General features: G+C 38.2%; 1 long non-coding RNA gene across 1 annotated transcript; it reads left to right on the top strand.

Moving 5' to 3' along the window:
- The first annotated feature begins 10,668 nt into the window (after positions 1-10,668).
- Positions 10,669-16,636, top strand: LOC132709166 (uncharacterized). Its single transcript, XR_009620212.2, has 2 exons — positions 10,669-12,522; positions 15,354-16,636. It is a non-coding gene; the product is annotated as an uncharacterized LOC132709166 (long non-coding RNA).
- The last annotated feature ends 10,952 nt before the right edge of the window (positions 16,637-27,588 follow it).

Genomic DNA, 27,588 nt, shown 5'->3' with positions numbered 1-27,588 from the left:
CCCACCCTGGCTTCGTCTGCTCGCTCTTAGAAGCGCATCGTCCTGGTGACCGGGGGATTCCTCCCCTAAACCACCTGCGTGTAGATAAGATACTCCATTCAAATCCCATGGGGCTGACTACCCCAAAGAGCAAAAGGCTGCCCGTTTTAAGACTGCAATTCCAGAAGCAAAACCGTTCCTCAACTTTGTAAACTGCATGCAGCCTCGGAAGACGCTACGCCCGTGGTTGCGTTTCAGGCATGCCATGCAGTCAGGCAGTTCTCTCTTTTTTTTGGGGGGGGGGGCGCAAAACCCTGTCGAACTAAGCATTTGGCTGAGTTGTTTGCGCAGCAACTTGATTTCCAAGGCGGTCCTGCCCGAGTCGAGCGTCGCCAACAAACGTTCGCCTGCCAAACTCTTCCCCGCCAGCCTCCTCGTTCTCGAACCCGATTTGGGAGCAAAAGAGCGAGGAGGGAGGGAGGGCAGCGCGGACGGCCGCGAAACGCCACGCGACTTCTGGCCACGGTCGCAAAGGGGAGAGAAGTATGGCGCGATGCCGCGTCAGACAGGCAGGGGGCGCTGGCGCTCCCGTTGGACGAGAGCAGCAGAAGCGCGCTCTCCAGGTCGGATTTGCCGCCTAGGTCACGGGACTCCCAAGGGTGGCGACTTTTAAAACTTGTGGACTTCAACTCCCAGAAATCCCCAGCCAGCCATGCACAGAAAGCTATTCAGTGCTAGCTGGGGAATTCTGGGAGTTGAAGTCTACAAGTCTTAAAAGCTGGAGACCCCTGGCCTAGTTCATGTTCCACTGGCCTCATTGGTGTGCTTCTCAAGTTGAGGGCGATACCATCTGGTCTCTATTTCTGCTTGGAGACTAAACCTCAAGAAGGACCCAGTGAAAAGTGTGGATGGATGCCTTTAGGGCATGGGTGGGCCCTGGCACCTGTCAATTTTTAGCAGTTAAGTCCCAGTTGTGGTGCGATAATTGATATGGAAAGCAAATGTTTCTTTGATGAAACTGACCAAAAAAAAAAAAAAGGGCTTTACCAGCCTTCCCAGAAGATGGAGGAGAGAGGGAGGAAGAGAAGTTATATTGGGCTTAAATTTTAGATAAAGTTGCTAAAGTCTTTCCTGTTTTGCTTGGCACAAGCCTGCTCGATAAACCTCCAAATCTTTCTAGAAGGTAGACTGGCTGAAAGGGCATAAAGGTCTGTCTTCTATTCATACTTCCTCTTTTAAGACTGCCTTGGGCTTCTGAAATGGTCCCAAATAGAAGCTTTAAAAAAAATGGGCTTGCAACAATAACTGAACAATAACAAAAAATAACTGAGTCCTTGTGGGAAAAGGGCAGCATATAAGTCCGATAATAAATAAAATAAAAATAAATAAATAAATAAACTTTGTTTGAAGAATCCTCCTTTAAAACATTAACAATGCAAATATTAACCAGGTCACCACCAATTTTTCGCCAGCTAACATTGCTATATATAAGTCATTACATACATTTTCATGATCTATTAACAACCACTTGGCTAATTTGTTTCAGCAGCATTGGACCTAGTGAAGCTGAAGGGAAGAAATAGTAGGATCGCTATTGCACTAGAGTGCAAAATGAAAAGAAGAGGGTGGGGGGAGGAGAGAAGGCAATCACAATGGTTTCCTTGCTGCTGATAAAGCTACAAGCTCAGTTTACAACACAATTGAGCCCAAAATTACGATTATAAATTATGGTGGTCATTAAGAAAGGTGCCTGTGTAATTGCCTTGCTTAATAACTACCATCCCTACATATTGAGGTGGTTAAATGGATTGTTAAACAGAATATGGGTACCATAGGGTGGGGGAAGCCTGCAGGCCCAGGCCCACAGTGCAGCTCACACATAGTGTTCCCAGGGCCTTCTCCATCCCAAGGCACTCCTTGCGCATCTTCCTACCCCACTGGATCCCACACCTTTGTCCCATCCCCCACCCTACTTTACATCTTGCTCCTTTTTTCCAAAGAATCGCAGCCATTTCCAAAACGGCGCCTGCTTCCTGGATGGAACCATGTGGCCTCTGTACAAGAAAGCCATGCAACAATTGACCGGCTGTCCTTTAAGAAAAGAGAAGTGAGGCATGATGGGATGATTGAAGTCCAAGGATGTGGCACTGAATGGGGTGAGAAGCAGGTCCAAGGCCTGTGGGGACCCAACTGGGTGGGAGGTAAGCCCAAGGGGTTCAGGTGGGTGAGATGAGTGGGAGGGAGATAGGCAGGTGAGGGCACCTGCAGTGTCTCTGCAGTCAGTCATGAAGGTGAGAGGATTGCAAGTAATCTAAATTTTGTTCACATGACTACAGGTGCTCTGCAGTGGCTATAACTTTGGATCAACATTTTCAACGTTTACTGAATAAATTGTCATAAGTCAAAGACTACCTGTAGTTGGATGTCACCAGCAGCCAAGTTGGAACTGAAGCAATCATTGCCACCAATTAAGGAGTTTACCCCAACCTTTGTAAGCCGCCCAGAGTTGCCCTGAAGTGAGATAAGCAGCCAACAAATCTAATAAATAAAATAAAAATAAACCTGATGACTGCTCCATACCAATCTAGCAGTGACACCCACTGCATTTGTGCAGCACTACAATCCTGCCCTTTCAAAATCCAGAGAACCAGATCCATTGAACTCATAAAGTGCAGAGTCTAGATATTAACCATTATGGAAGCTGCATCTTGAGACAAAGTGACCCAGACAAACAAACTGTGGAAAAAATATCTTTATCTACCATTCACTAATAACAAACACACCTATCAAAGTCCTTATTGCATAATATACAGGGTAAAGTGCTCCTGAAATAAAGAATACATTACTGTACATATTAAGCTGCCAACACTGTCAATTCAGGAAAGTTGCTGTGCCTTGAATAGTGGCTCAAGAAATATAGTAGTACAGGGGTGTCAAACTCTTATTTCATTGAGGGGCACATCAGGGTTTTGTTTGACCTTGGGGGCCAGGGTGGGCGTGGTCAGGGTGGGCATGGCCATCTTGATGTCACTCGTGTTGGAAACATCTCTGGCGGCCCAAGAGCTCTGCCAGTGAAAACGGGCTCCAGAGCTCCATTTTCAGCTGCGACAGCCTCCTGCGCAAAGGGCAGCAGGAGGCCGTCGCAGCTGAAAACTGAGCCCGAACTCCATTTACACTGGCAGAGGCACCGTGTGCTGGTCCTTTGCTGTTTGTAGGGTGGCCCTGCGGGCCAGAACTAAGCACCCCGTGACCTTGAGTTTGACACCCCTGCAGTAGTAGGATGATAGTAGTTGCATTCCTTGGTTTATAACTACTTACTTGAAGACTTGTGTAGGAAATTAATTAAATTAGGCAGATCAACATCTAGAAGTCTCCTGGTTACTGCTACTAATTGTATGGTGAACTAACTACCAATGTTCCAAGCCGTACAGTGACTTAGCAAAGGACTGAATCCTGTTACTTAAAGTGAATGAGTGAATATTCTTCAACATCCCAGCACATATTTTGTTGGGGAAATTGATATGTAGAGCTATGTTTGCATGTCTTAAAATGCATGGAAAGGCTCTATAAATAATGTTTAAGACTACTGCGTAAAATGTTTTCAGTTCAATTTGTGAAAATTTAAACAGACACTTGCTATTTGTGAAGATGAAAATTATGTGCAGAATTCAACGGACCCAGCAACACGAAATGCAAGAAACCTATTTATATTTCAGTGAAAAAAAGAATTACAGTAACTTGCTAGCAGTATGCATTAAACTTTCAGCTTTGGTGACTTTAGAGTGAAAAAAAGGAATCTCTATTGCCAAATGCAACTGAACTTAATTTTTATTATTAGGAGAAATGAAAAACCAATAAAGAAGAAATGAAATAGCTATAGCTCAATAAATATTGCAATGAGTGAGCTGTACCAAACTGGAAACCTAGTTTCATTAAACTGATCACATTTTACTGTGACATTCAAGGTGTTAGTACAAAAATGCTTTCCAAGAACTATATGGTGGTATGCAGTCAAAAAGATGTAAATAGCTATATTCTACCTTTCATTACATAATTCAAGGTAGTTTCCATAAACCAAAAGACATACGATAATGTGATATTTAAAATAATTTTATCTATTTTTTTCCACAGCTTTCTAAAATCTGTCTTGGCCCTGTTTTATGTGTTTGCTGCTCCCTCCCCCCCCCCCTTTTTTTTTTTTTTTTGCTGGCTTTCAGGGCCTTGCTGGTAGTACTGTAATCCTCTAATTCTTCATCCCTGGGGCCATAGAATTGCAGCCTAAGATTCATTTAGAAACAGGGACGGAATTGGCTCAAACCCTTTAGAAGAGTTTTCCATTAGAATGAATCAACCACAGAAAAGGGCTTCTGCCTCTTAACCTAATAGATCTTACTGGCAGGCCCATTAATAAGGTGCCTGCAGAGGTCTCAGTCAGGTCTCTATTTTTTGAGGAAAGAACACCTGTGCCAGGAAGGATAGTAGTTGTTGATCTGGCTAAGTCATGATTTCAAAACATTGTTGATCTGGCTTAGTCATGATTTCAGTCAGCGTACCCCATTCTTTATTTTTCCAGCGTTCTTTCTTGTCCTATGAATTGTAAATCTGAAAAAGAAATGAAAAGTTGGACTTAAACAGAATATACCATCAACTTTTCTGACAAACTGCAGAAGCTTTTATTATTTTTATTTGCCAGTCAGAAAATGCTCAGTTATCACAATATCCACAGTATATCACAGGAAGAATTTTATAGAAGGCCAGGTGCTGCGTTATCATTTATTGTTTTGCCTGCAGTTGGAATAGCTGGTGTCAGTTAATAGTTTACTTGCTATCAAGAATGTTATTTCCTTTTTTCCTGCTTCCTGACTTAGTTCTAGAACGTTGTACTATTGAACAGGCGTGCATGTGCATTAGTAGTTGAATTTTAAAGCCACTACGTATTTGGAAATTAGGCTATTTATGGTTTAGAGAGTAACACTTATACAGTGAGCATTATTATTAATACTTTATTCCGTGTTCAGGAACAGCATAATGTATGGAGTCAAACAGTGCCTAGAAGCAGAAAAACAGCTTCATGAACAGGCCTACTCACACCCCTTTTCTCTCTATTTCCAACAGTTTTCCCCAAGTATTTTTCCTACCTAAGGCATTCAGAGTATGCTCCTGCTTTGAACTCTGCAGGGGAAAAAGCAGCTGCTAAAGGCAATTGGAACAGAAAAGCAGTGTGCAGACAAGCAATAATTACTGGATTTCTAAGATCGGATTCTTTCCCCAAAGTCTGCTTTAAAAAAAAGAGTTTTGGGGATAATATTTGCATAACATTTAACATACAGCTTTTGTCCTTACGAACTGGTTTTAAAATGTGTGTGGTTGTATTCCTTTTATTACATTAGTCATACAAATCATGTTTATTTATTTTGTGTTTGGATTTTAGCTACAGGTGAAAAGTGGACCATTATTTCTTGAGAGCACAGGGAATTTTCATTCATTCTGTTCATTTCTTCTTTATAGTGTACCCTTGAAACCACTGTTTTCTCCATCTACCATCTTTTTGGTAACATATATTATGCCTAAAAATTGCCAAGCAGCATTACAATTATTTTTGTAACCAGGCGCACCATCATTTTATCAATACCTTTAAACATTTATGACATATTAAGAGACACACGATATGGTTGTTTTTTTTGTTTTTTTTTGCAACACTTGGAGGAATAATTGTGCCTGGGGTTTTGTCTCTATGAGCTTGTATAAACCAAATGAACTTGGCACATGGCCTGTTTTAAATTGGTCTAATAGGGTAAGGCTTTTTTTTCTGGTTTGTTTCCTTTGGTTTCTTACCATCTGACCTAGCCAGATACATGTGCTTGAATGAGCACAAATACTCAATGTGGAACTTCAGTAAAACAGCTTACTTGGTGAAAAATAACATGTGCTGTATGTGTGTGTACATGTATTCAAGGAGTTATCTTTAATGTTGATATTAATGTTTAATTATAGTATTTTGCTAACCAGTATTTTGTTATTGTCCAATAACAATTGTGTGCAATATGGCAGTTGAGCCATATTGCACACAATATGGCTCAACTCAATATTATATTTTTGTACATTTACCAAATTGATGAAGATAATTTAAGAGCTCTGCTGTTCAAAAACGGTTTGGGAATAATTAAAAAAAATAAAATAAATCTTCCTTATAGATTTACATTTTCTATCATAAATCTGGGGGAAAGGCTACATAGTACAGAGTTTTTCAAAGTGAAACAGAAAAATATTAGTTTTCAAATGTCAATGCAACTGCATCACAATAACAAAATATAGTCATGCTATACCAGTTTTGGATTATATATTTAGTATAGTGATTTTTCCCCCCTATTTTCCATATGCTGAATGTTTAAATGGCAGACAAAATTATCTTTACAGACTTAATAAAGATGTTTTTAAAAATAAATAAATAGATCTGTGCCATGTAACAAAACTAAGGCTCAGAAAAACAGACCCAGTTAATCTCTGTTAGACCCCTGTGCCTATAAAAACGGCAGTCTATCAAAATATTTTGGGAACAGAGATAATTATTTCCTCCAAGTATCATTATTAACTATGGTGAAGTATGTATAGTGTATTAAGGCTTCCTGGATACTGACATACTCCTTTTCCAGGATCTCTTTCACAGAAAGAATTTTGAAATATCAACCAAATTGTAAGAACAGATGGCATCATCTTTGGATCCTTCTTAAAGAGATATCAACAAATAAACATTGTCTTGATTTCTTCCCCTTTCCCATTCCTTGTTCGTATTTTCTTTAAAGATTATGCAATACAGCTTTATTCTAGGAAAATTAGGATGCCATGCTTCTTTTATAGCTTAATAAATTAAAACAAGTTGGCAATGACTGAACAGAGCAACCATTTAAATACAGGACCACCCAATAGAAAAAAAGGAACAACAGGAAAAAAGTTGTTTCATTACAGACTTGATTGCAGTCATGCAGTATGCTTCATTCTTGTCTAAAGATTTTAGGGGTGGGGGAGGGATATGAACTAATTTTAACGGATTACTGTAACTGAGCAGTCCTGCATATATTTACTTATTATACAACTACCGGTAGTTTCCAGCAAAATGTTCAGATAAATAAGTATAAAGTTGCATATATGCTGTAGTTCTGTACATGTGTTTACCTGTACAAATTTGCAGATTAATAAGTGGGCATTCATTTGAAATATCGGTTTCAGAAGAAATATTGGTTTTTTTTTAAATCTTCAAACATTCAGTGAGAAAAGAAAAGGAAAAAAAGGTTATTTGTAGCGGAACTCAACATCATATAGGGTTTCAAGTATTGGGGCATTATGCTTTTCCAATGCTCCTGATCATGAAACTCTGGGCATATTCAATTGAATGTGCACACAGAATCCTCTTCATTTCTTTGGACTGAAAATATAAGAGGACCCTACAAGATAGCCAGCTGTCTAGGGAGATTGGAGGTAAGGCGAATAACCTGAGAGGAAAGTCTTTCAAATGTGTTCTCCTAAATGGTCTCCAAACAGAATAGCAAGGGACCATTCTCCATCAGCACAAACTCCATTCTCCATTCTCCATTGAGAAGTTTTTCCATTGAAAAGGTAGCTTAACTCACAGATTTTGTGTTCCAGCTGTGACCAGGTGTGAGTAGGCGACAATGAGGCATGCACAGTGGAGAACAGGGGGTCAGGCCATTATTTCATGTCCGCCCACTCTCACATTGATTTGCTTCATAGGTGAAATAAAGGTAAAGGTTCCCCTCGCACATATGTGCTAGTCGTTCCTGACTCTAGGGCGCAGTGCTCATCTCTGTTTCAAAGCTGAAGAGCCAGTGCTGTCTTAAGATGTCTCCGTGGTCATGTGACCAGCATGACTAAACGCCAAAGGCACACGGAACACTGTTACCTTCCCACCAAAGGTGGTCCCTATTTTTTCTACTTGCATTTTTTATATGCTTTTGAATTGCTAGGTTGGCAGAAGATGGGGCAAGTAACAGGAGCTCACCCCATTACATGGCACTAGGGATTCAAACCGCTGAACTGCCGACCTTTCAATCGACAAGCTCAGCATCTTAGCCACTGAGCCACTGCGTCCCTTTTATAGGTGAAATGGTATCAGGGAAATCTGTACTGGAATGTTTCTCTGAACATTGTGATGTCACAAGGGTACCCACTCTTCTCCTTTTTTTATTTTATAAATTTTAAATATCCCCCCACCCCACCCACTGTTGATGAACTGTCAACAGTGTCATTTTTTCATCTTTCTCTGTCCATGTTTTTATAGATTTCTGGTTCCTTTCCTTATAAAGCAATGTCCAGTTGATCGTTTACTTGCATTTCATGAATGCAGCAATTTGTCCTTCATCACAAAAGCAACACCTTGACTGGATTCACCCCACATTTTTAATTTACCAGCCAGGTAAAACCTAGAGATGCATTTAACGAACTTTGGTTAGTGTTAACCTTAATCTACTTTTGGGTTAACTTCTTGAGTTAACCTAACTAGATTTGATTCATTTATGGCTCAGGATATTATGTGAACATCACTAGTTGGGCTCATAACTAGGTTAAGTATGTCATGCATCACAATCAGGGGTGAAATGCTGCTGGTTTGGACCAGATCACCCAATTCGGTAGCAATGGAGGCGGGTGGTTCAGAGAACCGGTAGCAAAAATCCCTGTCCCCCCCGCCCCCATGCCAAGCTGAGCCGCACAATCATCAGAGGCTTTTTTTTTACTTTTAAAAGCATTTTTTCTACAATCTCTTCAGACGAAAAAATGCTTTTAAAAGTAAAAAAAAAAGCCTCTGATGATCATGCGGCTGGCTCAGCTGGGATCATCAAAGGCTTTTAAAAGAAAAAAACCCTTTTTTTCTTTTAAATGCCTCTGACGATCCAAGCTGAGTTGCTTGATCGACAGAGGCATTTAAAAGAAAAAAGTCTCTGCCGATCAGGCAACTCAGCTGGGATCGTCAGAGCCTTTTGAAAGCATTTTTTTACAACCTCTTTGCCAAAGAGGTTGTAGAAAAAATGGTTTTAAAAGTAAAAAAAAAAAATGGCCACACCCACCCAGTCACATTACCCCACCACCACCAAGCCACGCCCACAAAACCCGTAGTAATAAATTTTAGATTTCACCACTGATCACAATCAATTAGTAATGTATGCCATGTTTAAAATATACTATTAATATCAGATGTTTCATAACTATAGGAGAAATGCCAGGTAGTTTTGATAACCAAAAGCACCAACATTAGAAGCTTTTGGTACAGTTTTCTAGTCTAAATGTGTTTGTTCATTTGTTTGATTTATAGAGCTGCCCATCTCACTTATGTAATTCTAGATGGCTTACAATAAAGCAGAAGAAATATTTCGTGTAAAAATAAAACGTAAAGCAGCCAAGCATCATCGAACATCTATTAACATAGCTAGGAGGCAGATTCTATCACACACCCATGGTCCCAGACCCATGCACTAACCCAAGTTTTCAGAGCCTTAGGAAAGCTCAGCAGGAACAGGACAAATCTAATCTAAAGGGTCTGATGTTCCAATGGACAAGGATCATGACAAGAAAGGCCCTCTTTCTGCCAGCTGGCACCGCATGGCCAACACAACAAAGAGCACGCATGTTCTTGCTGCAGATTGATGATGACTGGTAGAGACATTTGGGGAGAGATAGTCTTCTGAATAATTTGTTGCATAGTCCCCATTTTGAAAGAATGCATGCTGAATGGCAGAATTCAAGCAGCAACAATTAGGTTCTTAAATTTTTAGTTTATATGCCGTATGACACTTATTGCCCTAGCACAAGAATGCCTTTGGCCTAATATACTACAGTCCAACGTACTGGTCTGTGGGTACGCTTTTGAGAGACAGGAGGAGCTACTGATCCACATGGTCAGATAAGAGGTAGTTTCACCTGGAGAAGGAATGGGAGGCATGGCAAACATGTCAAAAAGGGACCCTTCCTAGTTTCTTGGACCATAAGTATGGAAGGAAGGGCAGAGAAAGATTCGTTCAGACTTGCAAGATTCTGTTACTGCAACTTTTCAATAAAGGTATTGTTAATTTTTAAGGTTTGTGCTTCTTGCCTGAGCTACCTCAAAGGACTGACAACCCAATACCAAAAGTGAGTGAGGCCAAGATGATTGTTTAGATTTTAATTAAACTGATTAAAAAAATACTATTAATATAATTACTCCTGTAATTATCATCTCATTAAACAGTGCAAAATCTTGATCATTTCTTTGGATTCTGAAGACCATCCTTGTGTTTTGATTAGAAAAGGGCAAATTTGATGATAGGTGAAAAAGAAAAAGAACCTTGCCTGTTTCCAGTGTACCTCAGATTCACAACCCTTTTTATCTTTATAAAACATCACAAACAATTCTGTACACCAGAATTCATATAAAGCAGCCAAAGTCTGCATTCATTAGAAAACCAGCCTGTTCAAAACAGCTCAAAATCACAAAAATCATGCAATTTAAAACAAAACTGAAGAATTCCAAACACCACCTGGGTCATAATTACTTTTTGAGAGCCAGATTTGGGATGCCGGGTCATCCTTCTGGCACTACCTTCAAAACTAGTCTTATTTTTAGAGGACACAGAATTATAGCAGTGTGAGTCAGCTGACTGCTTTGTCACAGAGCTGCTGCTTTCTACATTACTGTAAGTGCCAGAGCTCTCCCTGCTGCAGTTTTCTAGTCGCAGTGCGGCAAAGCAGACGCCTAGAACCGGGCACGGAGCAGCATAGCTTTTATTATTTTTTATTGCAGAGAAACTGTCTCTTTTAATGTACTGCACATTTCTGTTTTTTTTAGAGTGCAGGAACAGCAGACCACCTGGGATGTGGATGTAGGCTTCTGACATTAGCAGCGATGTTGAACTGAGGCAGGCACTGCTCGGAGTCTTTTTTCCTAAATGCCTCTGATGGAGAATGATTCGCTTTCTGCCTTGCACGCGAACCGTTGCTTGTGCCACTGCGATAGACACCTGCAAGAACAGGAGAAAGGAGATGCTACTTGTCACTGCCTGGGGCCTTCCTTCTCTCCCCCTTCTCCTCTTTTTGTTTTTCCTCAGCTCTTCGCTCTTGAAGCCATCTAAACATCCCAGAGTAGTATTTAGTCCTGGTTCTGTAGGTAGCCAAAGATCAGTCAGAGCAAAAGCTCAAACCAGGCTCCCTGATCCAGCTCAGTTCCAGTCCTTTTGGATGGATACAGGAGAGCAACCGACTAGCAGGGACACAACCAGCCATCAAGTGGAGCCTCTCTGGGATTGCAGTCGGTCCCGAGCGCTGCTGACTTCCTTTTACCTTCTCTTTTCCATCAGCAGCTATTAATGGCTTTGGGGTCTCTGATGTGTATGTTTGTATGGATTAGCCTGTCACGAGGGCACTCCTTGTCCGCGTCATGTTGGAAATAGAGTGCTGAAGTCAGTCTGCTTTAACTGTGGTTTGTTTCTGCGTGGTGCTATGCAGCTGGGATGGGTTACACTGACAACCAAGGAAGGATCGCCACATACCCTGACTCCTGGAATCTTTCAGGAAAAATATAACTCTTTCTCAGTATATTATGCTTTTTGTCTTCTGATTTTTCTTTTATATGCAGCTTTAGATATAAGTACCAAATATATATAGACTTATATATACTATATATAGTATATATAGGTCTACTAGGCATCTGTGTGGATGTGAATTTCAAAATGCTGTGGGGTGGAGGGTAGATAGTTTGTGGAGAACTGTGATTTGAGGCAAGTTGCACCCGGTCTGCATTCTTGCTGATTTGAAATACTCTGTTTTTGCGAAAAGGAAGCCCTAAGGGGCGAGTTCAGTAACTAAGAAAGCAATTGCAGATAAAAGAAATAAAAATGACAAGCATAATGGAGGCGCAGCAGAAGAAACTGTCAGTGAAATCAGTGCCTGGATGGTAATCTTACCCAGTCTGAATAATTATGAATAATTCATAGAACAAAATTACTTTGCTTTCACCTTTTCCACTTAAAATGGCATGATATGAATCTCTAATAAATTTTCAAGAAAAAAATATAATGCCAACTTGAATCTGAAGAGCTTTTTACAACCAGATGCTATATTCTGATTCTTCCGGTATCTTTCACAGTGATTCTGTGAGAACCCTACTTAATCACGAAGTACTGTTACGAATGAAAATTACAGTGATTACAATAGCAACAATAGAGTGCCATCAAATGATTTCTAATATACCTAATTTTCTAAAGCTGGCTGCATTGGTTTTCATGAGCAAATCTAAATGCTTGGCTCCTTGGATTTTATATCAGAATGTGATAAAAAAAAAATGCTTGTTAAATATGTGTTGTGTTTAGTGCTTTTATGGGGAAAATGCAGCCTTATATTAAAATGATTATAGCCATATATTTGTTTTGCTAGCATTCTTGATGATTGCATTATTTTCCTGTTCATAGGATGGTGTTTTGTTACAGGTTTGTTCATACCATAATGTTCCAGGACTTATACAACAGCAAATTTAGCTGAATAATTTGTACAGCTATAAAAGTATGTATTTTTGAATTAGATAAGTACCCTAAATTTCTTTGAATGATTGCCTTCAAGTTAACAGAAAGATTTTTGTTGCAACCAGCATTTAAGGCTTAACTAACCAAATATATAATCCAAAAATGAGTGCATTACATAAAGACAGTTTTCTTGTTAGCTTAAATACAAGGTTTAAGCAAATGGGAAACAAGACAGGACAAGATTATAGCATAGTAAAATTCTTAGTCAAGCAAGAAGTCATAAATATAAAAAAGTATGGTTCTTAAAATTAAAGTAGAATTTATAGCTGTGCATGTGTAGGTGTATGTTGTAACTACTTTGTGCGTTATAATCTGATATAACGTAAATATTTGCATATTTGTATTATCTTTTTGTTGCAGCTTCGGTTAATTTTATACTGAATTCTTGGTTTAGGAATTGTTTTGAAAGAGTTCCTTGCAGCCTGGGAAAATCCAAATTTAAATTTGCACTTCAGGTGATGTTGTTGTTTATGATCTGTGACTTTGGATTAGATAAAGTTGTTTGGATCTGGAATTGGGTGGTACTTTTGGGAGGATATCCCTTAAAACCGACGCACATTTTTTTCAGATTCGTCATATGAAAAAAAAAGGTAAAACAGCTTTAAGGAGTTGATTCATGTGATTTGAAGCAGCTATATGTTTTAGACTAAGTTGGGAGATTGAAACTAGACCAGTTATTTTAATGAGTAGCAGAGAGGAATTGTAATTTACCCAAGGTCCAAAGTACTTCTTCCAAATAATTGTTGAAAAGTGATAATGCGGCTTTGATACAAAAAGCTTGTAACATGTTTAACCCTGCCTTATCAGGAATAATTATTAAAGGGAGGGAAGAGAAGCATGGGAAGGGAAGGGGCTATTGAACAGCTACTCTGGAAATGCTATAGAAGCAGCACCATCCTAGGACAGAGAGGAGGAACAAGGGACTTCAGGCTGACAAAAGCAGCATTGCAGATCACAGTTCAAGCCCCATCCTCTTCTACATGCAACACTGCACACATGTCCCAAAGGAATAGCGCTTTCAGTGAAATGCTGTGACACTGATCTCAACAGTTCAATAAAAGCAGGAAAAGCCTGTAGACACAACTATGTGTAGAAGGAATCTTTGCTTTCTCTGTTTTCCAGGTGATATCAATGAAGAGCCTTCTTGCATGTACAGTAATTCCATTATATTTCCATAAAAAAGTCCTCCTATTTAATTCCATGCCTATCTAAGTATCTATAGGCTTCACAGATTTCTTTAATCCAGCGTTTTGACATTTAATAATAGATGCACTTAGGATTCATGTAAAGTCTTTTGTTCATCAAATCAGCAATGGAATAGATATGAGAAAATTTCACCAAAATGAAGTAAATACAAATCCTCTGTTTACTATTTTATTCATCTTTTGAATACAGGTAGTCCTCGACTTACGATCACAACTGAGTCCAAAATTTCTATTATTAAGTGAGACATTTGTTAAGTGAGTTTTGCCTCATTGTACGACCTTTCTTGCCACAGTGGTTAAGTGAACCACCGCAGCTGATAAGTTAGTAACCTGGTTGTTAAGTGAATGTGGCTTCCCCATTTACTTTGCTTATCAAACGGTTGCAAAAGAGAATCACATGACCTTGGGATACAGCAACAATCATAAGTATGAACCAGTTGCCAAGCATCTGAATTTTGATCACATGATCATGGGGGTGCGGCAATGGTCATAAGTGTGAAAAATGATCATAAGTCACTTTTTCCAGTGCTGTTGTAACTTTGAACAGTCACTAAATGAACTGTTGTAAGTCAAAGATTACCTGCATTCAAATCTCACATCAGTAGACAGCTTATAAACCAATTAAGGCAGTTAAACAATATTTCTAAAGCAGCATGCTTTGCAAAACTGTTTATAAAGGCTGCTTATGATGAACTCAATTAACACCCATCGTCTTTAACTAAGAACATACGGTACCTTCTAAAAGGCCATCAAAGCTGTGTTTTGACCAACGTCTTTTACAAGATTTTTATACCAGTCCCAGCCATGAGCTGCTTTAAAAGAGAAAACACACTCTTGAATTTAATCTAAGCCTGACATGATATCCTCAGCAGAGATGGCCCAAGAAATTTCATTGCCTGAGACAACAAAAGAATTCTCAACTTAGAATGGAATGCTAGTTAATCTTATTTCGGCATTGGCAACAAAACAGTGTTATTTCAGTGCTGTTGGAAGTGCGTATAACCAACAGCTGTGTCCTCCAAAGCTTTCTCTGTATCTCAGCATTTGCAGCCTTATCCTGTTCTATGTTAGCATGAGCATCACGCTGACTTGTTCATTCCCACTAAAACCAGGGAAATCTGTTTGACTTTTAAATACATATGCAAACAGTTATATTCACCAAGGCATTTTAAACAATTCGTGTGTTGTTTTTAAACATATCTGCTGTTTAGAAACGAGAAATTACTCATTTGTGTTTTTGTGTGTTTATTTTTTACTGGCCTGTCGTTTTTTTTACTATTAAGAATTATAGTAGACTTGTATCATTGCGTATTTTAATTGTTTAGATTTTTATTTGGTGACTTTTAGCCTGCCAGTGCCATAAGCTGATTTAGGCAGCTTGATTTATTAAGAGCAATGTACAAAGCTTATACGTCAGTCAGTTTTAATCCATTAAAAGTAATATTTGTTAAAAAGGAAGGAGCAGTCATGTTATCTTGGTTGTGCATAAGGAAGATCTATCTCTTCAAATGTCTGTTCTTCTACTTTGAAGATGTATTGAAAACTCTTGTCTGCCAATGTGCATATAACATTCCTTAATGTTGCAAAATTCTATGAATTTCTGTAGGAAGAAATTGCAGGATGGAGAAACACTGTCAAACTGCAGAATGTACAAGGTAAGTTTGGGAGGGGGTAAGGCAGGGGTGAAATCCTCCCGGTTCGGACTGGATTGGGCGATCCAATAGCGATTGTGGCAGGTGGTTCGGAGAACCGGTAGTGATGGCGGCGTGAGGCTCCTCCTACCTGCCCGGGTGTCCTGGTTTTAACCAGGAAGTAATGTTTTTTTACCCTCTGTGCATACACAGAAGGTTTTGCGCATGCGCAGAGGGTCTGTGTGTGCATGTGACACATGCATGCATGGAGTGCGTGCACTTCCGAGCTGGTAAGGAAAGTAAGTAGATTTCACCCCTGGGGTAAGGGGTAGATGTTTTTTTTTTTATTATTGAAAAGTTTTACAAAAAACAAAAATTTTCTTCCCCCCCATATTCCCCCCACTCTTTCCCTCCCCTCATCCCACCCTCCCCCCTGGGGGTAGATGTTATTGAAAGTTTGTTGATACAAAACAAAAGGAAAAAAGGAAACCAAAACAACAATATTAATTATAATTTAAATGTTTAAAATGTTGCATACTCTCATGGCTCTTTGCTGTAATTGCAAAGGGTATTCTGAAAATTAAATTCATAATTATGCATTTAGAGAACATGAAGATAGATTGATGTGGGCAGTTGTTAGAGTCAGCAATGAATGCCATACATGGGTTACCTATATACATGTAAATTGCTATGCTTTGCCTGTAAAATCGTTCAAAACCCATTACTTCAGCTTTAGGCTAGATGCGGACAAGAGGAGAGAAACAGGTAGCTTTCTGAATTAGACTTTTCTCAGTAGTAACCATTTCAGTAGCATAAACACAAATAGGAGTAACAACAGAGTTTTATATAGTCCTATATTTTTATAGGATTTCAATTAAGTTACCACACTGTAAAATGCTACTAATTCAAGACAGTCATGTAAGATGAAATAACATGGACGGTTCCTATATATGCCTATATTTTGCTACATATGTTCTTATGTTCCTGTATCAATACCAGGCAGCCTAGCAAATAGACAATCAATGAAGAAAAAAGATGTGGTATGATTCGATCCAGAAAAGATGGGAGAGAGACGAAGGATATTGCTGGATTATAATTATAGATGATGGTATAATTATGGTAATCAATAAGTATTGGAAATGTAAATTTGTATATAAGAATCTATAAATATTTTCTATTTTTACTTTCTGATTATTGGTGTATATATACATGGATATTTTGGTGATGTTACACCGTGATAAAAAAACTATTATACATTTGTCTTTGGTTTTTTTGAACTATAATAAAAAAATATTTTTAAAAAAAGAAAAAAAGAAAAAAGATCTTTTTCAAGATGAAAGAGATTTCATATATTTAAACAGCATAGAAGTCCAGGTTGCGTTTCTGAACCAAATCTAGTTAGGATTAGGTACAGAAAATAAGCAGTAGCTTAAATGGAAATTGAAAGGGGCAGCTACAAATGATTGCTGGAAGCAAGCATGCTTGGGCCTGTAACCTGCTAACACATTTGAGCTATTTTCCTTCTGGCATTGAGAACACAGGCGGCTAACTAAGGAACTTTGCCAGATAGATATAGTCCATGTATTACAAACTCAAAGACATTGCACACATGAACCACAAAAACCATATCACGTTTCAGTGTTGAGCTGCTGCCACTGAAACAGCAGCTAGGTTACATATTAGAGGCAGGGGCGTAACGAAAACTGCAAGCTGAATAAAGAATACCCATGCCAAGAGTATTGGCATAGTGGAAACCATACATGAACAGCCAAAAAAAGTACAGAGTTGAACTCCTACACTGAAAGACTCTTAGCTTAAAAGAGTCCTCCTCCCCAACATGGTACCATTCAGGGGTGTTGGCTGGTTGGAGATGCTGAAAGCTCTTCTTCAATGCTGGGCTGGCTGAGGAATTCTGGGAATTGAAGTCCACAAGTCTTAAAGTTGCCAAGATTCAACACCCTTGCTATAGAAGATTATTTTAAGTTTCAAAGTTTACACCAATATATACTACAAATCAGTTGGGGTACAAAGGAGGCCAGAGTCAGAAATTATTTTTTAAAGTCCTTCCCTTTTTTTCTTTTTTGAACATTTGTAAATAATATAGTGGAGATTTTGATATTAAACTAAAATTTATACTTTTTAATAACATAAAAGAATTCAATGTGGTTTGCTTGGTATGGTTTATCTTTTACTACTGTGACCTTGAATTTTAATTGTATAACTTTAATAATTATCCATTTATAGATATGATCTTTTTTTAAAATACATATTTTAAAAAATTAAAAAGGGTGCATGTGAGGAAATCTGCTTTAAGCCACATCAAGACATCCCCTCCCCAAATTTCACAGAGTATGTTGTAGATGCATATAGTAGAGTCTGGCAAGATTTTATCTTTAGGTCTGAAACAATGAAGAATTCAGGGTGTCATTCTTGGTTTTGGACTTGACAACTATGAGTTTAGGCTGACGGATTTTGATAGGCCTAAAGTAACCTCAACAGTTTCATAGCCAATTGAGCTCTGAACTTTGGTATTTGAATCAACCTTCAATTTCCTATAACAGGTAGAGAGCCAGTTTTCTGGGTCAGTTTACCTTTCTACAATGATGCAATCACCATATTATAATCACTATTGAACTCAGCGGTATTTTGGAGCTACTGTACAATGACACTAGCATTTGTGTTGGGCCTTCTCAGGAATTATTTAACTCTCTACTATTTTGAAAGCTTTTTCCTTTTACAGTAGCAGTTATTGTCTTGAGACAGAAAGAGGAAAGGAAAAAAAACAGCAAGAAGTATAAACATTTTTAAGAAAAAATTATTCCAATATTTTTAATGGTTTCAGAAACAATAGAATGCCCAAAATATAGTAATAATAGATACTAGATGTAAATGACCTCAGGCAAGCAATAGTGTTTTAACTTCAAGCATTATATGATCCAAATTTATTCTGAATGCTGCTTTCTAGGAAAACAAGTTAGTTACACCAGAAAATCCTTGAAAAATATGCTGTTCTTTGGATGAAAAAGACCTTTTGGGCTGAATCCATTTCTGGAAAATCTTTATCGTTGCTTATTTTAACTGGCCAAAAGCCCTTTAGGAGGAAGGAATCTTAGATATGTTCACTGCCTTGAGTTATTTATAAAAAGTAATAAAGGTGGGATAAAAAAATAATAAGAGTTGTTAAACTTGATGGTAGTTATACTTCTGTGCTAAATTTCAGCAAATGAAAGTTTTGTGCTTTCCATTTTAATCGAGAGAAAACAGAATGGTAAGCTAATTGCAAATTCTACATATCAGTGATAATTAAAAATTGTATATTAGTCTAAATTATGTTCATAAAATCTATAGTGACAACAGTTATCATATAATATACAATTTTTAATTATCATTAATATGTAGACAAAAAGAAATAAATGCTTGGTATCCATATTTTTGTTTTGTTTTTTTAGAAGATAACTTTATTTCTAAAAACTTTGCAAGTTAATTCTGCTGGCACATATAAATATAATTATGTATAAAATTAGCTTTGCATAATTTTTTGACCAGGAGTATTTGTCCAGGAAGGCAGGATTTTTTTAAAAAATCAAGATCATAGTTGTGACTACACATTCAAAGCCCCACAGCTTTTTATGTTCACGTGTTAGAAGGGTTGTGTCTGTAATTGTGCAATTGCCACCACCCTCTTAACTTTTTAGATGGTCCAACTCAGTGGTGAAATCCAATTTTTTTTTACTACTGGTTCTGTTGGCATGGCTTGGTGGGTGTGGTGTGGTGTGGTGTGGCTTGGTGGGCGTGGCTTGGTGGGTGTGGCAGGGGAAGGATATTGCAAAATCTCCATTCCCACCCCACTCTGGGGCCAGCCAGAGATGGCATTTGCCAGTTCTCCAAACTACTCAAAATTTCTGCTACCGGTTCTCCGAACTGCCAAAATTTCTGCTACCGGTTCTCCAGAAGCTGTCAGAACCTGTTGGATTTCACCCCGGTCCAACTGACACTCACATATGTGATATAGTCTGGATTAGGAATGTTACAGTCCCGTACAGGCTTCTTAGGAATCAAGTATGGAAAAGCACCCACACAGGATTCCTCTTCAGGTTTGGCCATGCAATCTTTAATGACTACCAGTTCCAAGCTTGAGCTTTTAATAGAAGTGCAGTAAAGTTTGTGATGAAGAGAGAAGGATGTTCAGTTTGGAATAATAAATCTGTATAATACAACATTACACATTTTTTGTTGCTGTGTCTCTACATGAATATTCCCAATACCAGGGGTTTTTTTTGGGGGGGGGGGTCATTTGATTTGGTTTATTCCTGAGTTTTGTTCTTACCGCATTACCTTGGATGAAGGATATAGATGAATTGACTTTTCAATATTCTAACTGCCTCAAACCACAATAAACCATAGATATTTTATGTTGCTTTGTTTTTACAATATTTACAATGGTGTCCTTCTTTTCAGAAAAGGACAGAAAAAATTTCGAGAGAAATGTTTATTTCTACACTAATCCATTACTCTAAATCTCAATTCTTTTGACCACATATTCTCTCACTGATCCGTTTTGTATATTATAACCAATATGAAGTGATTTTCTACCCAGGAAATAAAGACACAGGACTGAATAGGAGGATGACAAACTGCAGGAGTTTGTAGGATTCTGCTTTATACAGGATGCGTTCAGAGTCAGGATAAACAAATGGCAAAAGGTTGTGAATGTTGCAATTCAACATATTTTGAGAATAAAGTTGTCTTTTACAACTTGAATCCCTTTCCACTTCTATACAGGCAGTTTTGAAGATACCCATTGCCTGATATCAGATCTTTTCAAACTGCACTTTTATTAAGGTAGTGTCCATCCCAAGTCAAATTTACAACTTTCTCCTATTAAAATTGAATTATGTTTACTGCTTGCTTTGCTGAAGCATCTTCAGAGAGCTTTCTTGCTTCAAGGTAAAACAATAAAATGCTTAAGAAGTAACACATTAAAACAGCTTAGAATATTTTATTTTTAAAAGCATATTCATATAAAAGATAGGGACAGGAAATGCCAACGTTCATACTGAGAAGGGCCTAGGTTAAACTGTAAACATCTCAAAGTACTTTAAAGTAAAAACACAAATAAAATGTATAATAAAGCAAAGTATTAAAATAATATACAAGACAATAAAAAGCATGGATGCTTTTCATTATAAAATGTAGGTGGAAATTTATATAATAATATGATGAAATGAATGAGATGAACAAAAATGTATTTCAAAATGATGTGAAGATATCCTTTTTAATCTAGAAGGAGGGTTAAATGAAAAAAAAACCTAATTACATTTTTCAAAGATAAGTGCTTTAGTTTTAGTTTTAGTTTATTTAAAATCCTAAGGCAATGGAGTTTAATGAAACAATGATTGCAAAAGATAAGTTTTATGTCAGCAAATAGTAATAAATGACTGCAGTCCAACTATAATAGTTGAATATCAAATTGTTCTTCTAAATTAATCTTACAATAGCTCCTGAAGAATGTACAAACATTATTAAGCATTAGTTCTTGAGATGGCCAGAAATTTGCTTTGGTATAATTGTATTCTAAATATTCTATTGTATTCTAAATAATTGTATTCTAAATATTCTATTCTAGTATTCTAAAAATATTAATACATGACTCATCCCCAAGTTGTGTTTTTTAATCTTTAAGAAACATGTATTTCAAAAGCTACACCAGTGGTGCCCAACCTTTCTGGATTCACCTGCCAACAGCAGTGGTGGCGGTGGCGGAGGGGATAGTTTCATGCGTGTAACCTAATTCCCACACATGTGCACTTACCCACCAGATGCGCAGCTTGGTTCACGGTTCACAGACCAGTACTGGTTTGCAGCCTGGGGGTTGGGGATTCCTGGTCTACACCTTTCCTGTTTGGGGGTTATTGGATTTTGAAATCATTGTATTGTTATGCAAAAGAGTGAACATAAATAAAGAACTAAGGTATGCCTCCTGCAATTACTATATGAGTCCCACCTTTTAAATTAATGGAATTTGTATTGTACATGATGTAACCAAGATGTTGAAAAGTAGATTCCTTATCTCCTTCCTTAGACTCTCTAGTGAGTACTTCCCAATATTTTCCCATGACTTTATTCCCTCATTTTGGAGAAATTGCTGAGATTTTTACAACCATATGCCAAATCATAAAGTTATAGTATCTTGTGCTTTTATTCTAGCTATGGTGACTATATTTTCTTGGAAAAAATAAAGGGAAAACCTGACAAAGGGACAAATCTGAAAGAGGTTCATAAGGATAAATAATTGTCTATGTTCATGACTTTGGTTTACAAAGGAAAATTTTAATTTACAAACACATATTCTACTAAAAATATATAAAAGCAATCTTTATGTGTACATTTATTTTTTAAAAACCATTCAATTCCCATGTTGTTTGTATTTATGTGAAAGACTGTGCATTAAGTGGTACAATTTGTACAATGAAAGTTAAATGATCAAAATAAAGGACAAAAGAGAGTTTTTGAAAAATAAATACATCCAAAGGACAGCTTTCTGAAATAAAGCACTGTACATTATAATGAAGGACGTATAGTCACTGTAATTGCAACTTGGCTTAATTTTAAAAAGCTTCATTGTATAACAAGCTGCAGAATCCAGTATAACAGATATGTAAAACAATTCTCTACTTAGCTGGAGTTCAGTTGACTTTTCCAGGTACCAAGGTTGGGATGCAAGAACCTCTATTCATTCTAGTCCTGTGATGGCGAATCTATGGCACGCGTGCCAGAGGTGGCACGCAGAGCCCTCTCTGCAGGCACTTGCGCCATCGCCAGCAGCTCTTCCGGGCTTCATGGCGTGCATGCGTGCCACATGTGTGCGACGAACCCGGAAGAGCAGCTGGCCACCACACACATGCGCACCGGATTCCACTGCTCCGGCGCGTGTGCATATGCTTCAGTTTCAGCACTTGGTGCTGCAAAGGTTAACCATCACTGTTCTAGTCTGTCTTCTAAATATCTTGAATAGGGAAGAAAATTTGTTTGGAACATTTGGTCTAAATTGAAATGTGGCCAATTTGTATGTTTAAAAATACCTAGCACACTCTCACTGAGAATTAGGATTTTGTTTTATTTTTTGTCAGGAAAAGTAGATAACCTTACCATTTGACAGGCCTTATCACCTGCAAAAGATGGCTATATGTTAATGAAATTACTAGGAGACAATTTATATCTAAGCAGCTGTACCATAAACCTATTTGGTTATGGTATTTGGCTTTCATGGGTATTGATAAAATGTTTTAAAGTTTGTAGAAAGCTTTATGCAGATTTGCTTCTCTCCTATTACAGAAATATTTATTTTGCTTCATGAATAAATAAATTAAGTTCATACACAACTGTTGCAGCATCCCCATGATCACGTGATCAAAATTCAGATGCTTGGCAACTGACTCATGACAGTGACGGTGTCCCCGGGTCATGTGATTACCTTTTGTGATCTTCTGAGAAGCAAAGTCAATGGGAAGGCCAGATTCACTTAGCAACCATGTTACTAACCTAACAACTGCAGTGATTAATTGAACATCTGGGGCAAAAATCACTTAACTCTGTCGCTTAACAACATAAATTTTCGACTCAATTGTGGTCCTAAGTCAAGGACCACCTGTAAAACATAGTTAAATGTATAGAAAAATCTATTTAAAAATTCTTGCAGTTCTGTTAAACCTTTTCCACCCAAGTGCTTCCAAAAAGTTACTTTTAAACGCATCGCTGTTCTCCCATGTGCCCTGAAAATGCTGTCTTCACTTTATTAGAAAGATTTGTCAAAAATCTGACAATTATTGTGCCTTGGAAATAGAAATCAAATTCAAAAGTATAGGGCAGAGGTCTTCAAACTTGGCAGCTTTAAGACTTGTGGACTTCAACTCCCAGAATTTTCCAGCCAGCTATGCTGGCTGGAGAATTCTGGGAGTTGAAGTCCACAAGTCTTAAAGCTGCCAAGTTTGAAGAACTCTGGTATAGGGTAGAGAATATGCAGTTTCAGTCCTTCTGATAAAAGTTCTTAAAACAATGGTTGATTACAAGCTGAATGCAAATCATCCGGGAGATGTGATTATGGAAAAGGGCATAGCCTTAGGCTGCATCAAAAAGGTATTTAATTTCCAAATCGTGGGAACTACAGTATATCCTACATCTTCCACCTCAAGTACATCCTCTACCTCCAGTACCATGTCAGGATTAGAACGTTACATCTTAAAAATGACCTAACCTCACAAACAATAGCTCAGCTCATTCCTTATTATTACCACAATAAATCTGTCAGACAAACCTTGTAATTATAAAATCAGTCCTAATTTGAAAACCCGCTTGCCAAGGAATCAACCTCCAAAGCACTGAACAGAGGTCAAGAAATAAGTCAAGGTCTAGTGCCAGGGATTTTTTTATAGTGAATATTTTGTTAAACCAGGAGTCAAGGACAGCTCTTACAGATTGATGTGGTTCTAGTGGCTTTGCCATGTGTCTGTAAGGCTACTGCACACCAGTAGCTCATGGAGGCTCATTTCCTTCAGCAGATTACTTCAAGTATTTCTTCTGGATTCAGTTTTATCTGACCACTCCTTTGCTTGCCTTCTGATGTTTTACTTTCAAACTACATTCTCAAGAACTAGACGGAGGTATAGTCATAGTTACCAGATCTAACACAGGGAAGGCGAGGTCTGTTACTCACTTGGCATAGTTGCTAGAACTGCAACCCACCTTTCAAGGAAGACATGCTGAAACAAGGCCAAAGGATGAGGGGGAGAGCTTTTGATCAGCATCTGGAAAACAGCAGCTGGACCAAGCCAACTTCACATAACTTCCCAGACAGAAATCTGAAAATAGGAAGAGATGCATAAGCTTAGCTTTAAAATTAAGAATTAAAAGAAGGATTATTACAAACATTTGTTTTCATATAGTAAAACAACCTCTAGTGGGGCAAAAAAGAAAGCTAAGTTTTGTTTCAGCTCAAGAAAACCATAACAGGCTGTCATATAGAAGACAATCAGAACTAGTTCTTTATCACCCCAGGATGCTAGACGTAGCATAAAGATCTTGAATTTCAGGAAAGAAGTTTCAAATTACACATTATGGAATATTGTGAGGATATGTGCCCCTGCATTTAATTTCTTTGAAAGAGGAGTACTGTTATGAGCAATAAATTAGAATGAGAATCAGAGGTGGTATTCAGCTGGTTTGAACCCGTTCGCCTGAACCAGTAGCAGAAACCGCAGGTGGGCCCGCCCCCCCCCCACCCGCCCGCCCCGGCTCTATGCCATCCTATTTAGGAATGTTTTTGAGGCCGGGCGCCAGTGGTGGATTGCTCCCAGTTCGGCCCAGTTCGGGCAAGCTGGTAGTTGTGATGATGTGACATCAGCGAACTGGTTCTCTATGACTGTGTACTGGGCCCTCCCGCCCACCCCTGCGTTATACCTACCTTTATTTGTCATTTTTTTAGCCCAGCTGATAGGTGCGGCAGAGTAGATTGCTGCGCCTCAGCTGGGCAGAAATCTAATGCGCTTGCGGCGATCACGCAGAAAGTACGTGCGCGAAGAGAACCGGTGGTAACACCCGTTGGAACCCACCACTGCCAGGTGCATGTGTGGAAGGTGCGTGCACCAACAAAGTGCAGGCGCAGAAGGCACGTGCTTACTTTTGCGAACCGGTAGGGAAAGTAAGTGAATTCCACCCCTGCACTGAATATTATCTGCAACATAGGTTAATGTATGCATTAACCGGGATTATCTTTATCCACATACATGCTGTAATTTATATCATCTTTACATGCTACTCTGAAGGGGAAGCTCTCTTAGAGCAATATATTCAAGCCAATCTTATAGAGGACTACCCAGTGAAAATCATGCATAGGATGAAACATGTACTATACCTTTAAATATATAATTACCAACATGTTTGTTTTGTTCATTTCTATCCTACCTTTTCTACAGAAACTCAAGGTGGCATCCATGACATTCTCTCTTACATTTGTTTGCTGAGATTTATTTATAGTGTAGATTGCGTACACACTATTAAAAGAAGACTAACAAATAAATATTATTTAAAGGTGGATAATATAAAACATGTAATTATGCAGCAAGAAACTTAAGGAACAAAAGGCCTAGTCAGATTGTGGTTACTAAACCCAGAGCAGGAGTGTGGAAAGCCAGCTGGCACCAAGATATAAATACTATCAGAGCTTGTTAGTTTGCTTAGAAGAGTTTTCGAAACATACTCAGCACATTGGAAATGTAACTAGAGTATCAAAATCTCTATCCGAGATATTATGAGAAATCAGCTAATTCAAACTCGTATCATAAACATGGATTCTAGATGATGGTAAACTTTAATGTTTATTTCTTCCTACCTTCCATTGCTTTCCTTACTTTTCTCAATGCCCTTTCAGAGTCAGTTAACTTTCTTCCCCATCATTTCTACTGTTTTTAACATTTCCTTCATCTTCTTCCCTGCTGGAAAAACAAGCTTTAGGCGATCAGGCCTGTTCCACATCATGGCTTTTGGTCTAGATTTTTTTGACAACCTGGACTGGCAATGAACTATATCACCTCTTCGCTATTTGCATAAACCTTAGCACTAGATGTGTCTTGCATCCATAAAAATCCTTAAGGCAACCCTCATTGTCACACATGACTGTGAGAGATGTGCTTTTTCCAAAAATTCAAGAATTAATCTGTCAGATATAGGAATAGGAATAGCTGTTCTGTGGGCAGAACATGTTGTGTTTATTTAGATTAACTTGCTTTAAATTGCTTAGATGCCTTATACTGGCTATTGAAAGGGGGCAGAACTAAACCAAAAATTCATCTGTATAGCAAAAATTAGCAATAAGTTACTACAGTTTCATTGTAGGGCCACTTTATTTTAAAGTGTTAGCGTGTAATTTGTATTCAAAGCAGTCAAATCAGAAAACAGAATGGTGCTAAACATATTGTCTCAAAATTCTTGCTTCCTTTGGTTTTTAAACAAATACTACAGTATTTCTTTAAACACAAAAATTGCACTTTAAAATAAACCAGTGACACTGATTTAGTTTTATTTTCAAACACTTGTAGTTCACAGCAGATTTCCAACAAAATGGTTTATCATATATTTTTTTCCTAAAATATTCTTCCATAAGAGGATACTAACATTTCAGTAATCACATGATCTTAGTAACAATACATTAACTTCAAAGTAAATTGATGAAATCAGTGGAGCTAATTGAAATAAACATTGTGGTTAAGACTGATCTATTAAGATGTTTTCATAGGTGAGGAAATATCAGTTTAGGATACAACCATAACATCAGTAGTGGGTTTCAAAAAAATTTACTACCGGTTCTGTGGGTGTGGCTTGGTGGGCATGGCATGGCTTGGTGGGCATGACTTGGTGGGCGTGGCAGGGGAAGGATACTGCAAAATCCCCATTTCCTCCCAATCAGCTGGGACTCGGGAGGCAGAGAATAAATGTGGGCAGGTCCAGTCGGAATTTTTACTACCGGTTCTCCGAACTACTCAAAATTTCCACTTCCGGTTCTCCAGAACTGGTCAGAACCTGCTGAAACCTGCCTCTGCATAACATCCACAATACACACATTGTAGTTTCCACTTCCCACCAGGTCTAATGTGATAGAAACCATCTAGATATATTAGAAGTCACCTTTTTCTTTATTGGCTTCCTCCATTCTTCTGTATGGGTCAATATTACAAACCCTAGAAATCCTAGTCAATGTTTGATGGGTTCTTCAAACACAGTAAGCTTGTATGGCCAAGAGGAAAATAAGGAGCAACTACTATATTAGAGTAGACCAATGCATTGCTATAAATTATACATAAGGTCCTTGGTGATATGAAAAGTACACTACTATTTGAATATTAGTTCATCTGGAGCTCATTCATTTGTATGTCTGCCATAAGGTTTATCATGTAAAATATAACTTGGGTCATTTCATGACCTATGAATGAGACAAGAGTCATGTACAGTAGTAGCTACAGTACATATAGTTTCCCTGGACTGTCAAATTTGGGGAAATTGAACCTTGGTAAAAACGGGCCTTGGAGAATTTTCCACCCCTGCAACCATCTGCCTCCTTCACAAATAGCCTACAAGGACACTTCTGGCTGGGGGTGGAAAAAGGACACAGACATATTTTCTGCAATCAGTTTAGTGATCTGGAAGAGGAGAGTGGTG

The sequence above is a fragment of the Pantherophis guttatus genome, chromosome 3 (genome assembly GCF_059756535.1).
Source record: "Pantherophis guttatus breed Tessera chromosome 3, ASM5975653v1, whole genome shotgun sequence".
NCBI lineage: Eukaryota > Metazoa > Chordata > Lepidosauria > Squamata > Colubridae > Pantherophis > Pantherophis guttatus.
The sequence above is the reverse complement of the archived record's forward strand: the minus strand, read 5'-3'. Positions and strand labels throughout refer to the sequence as shown.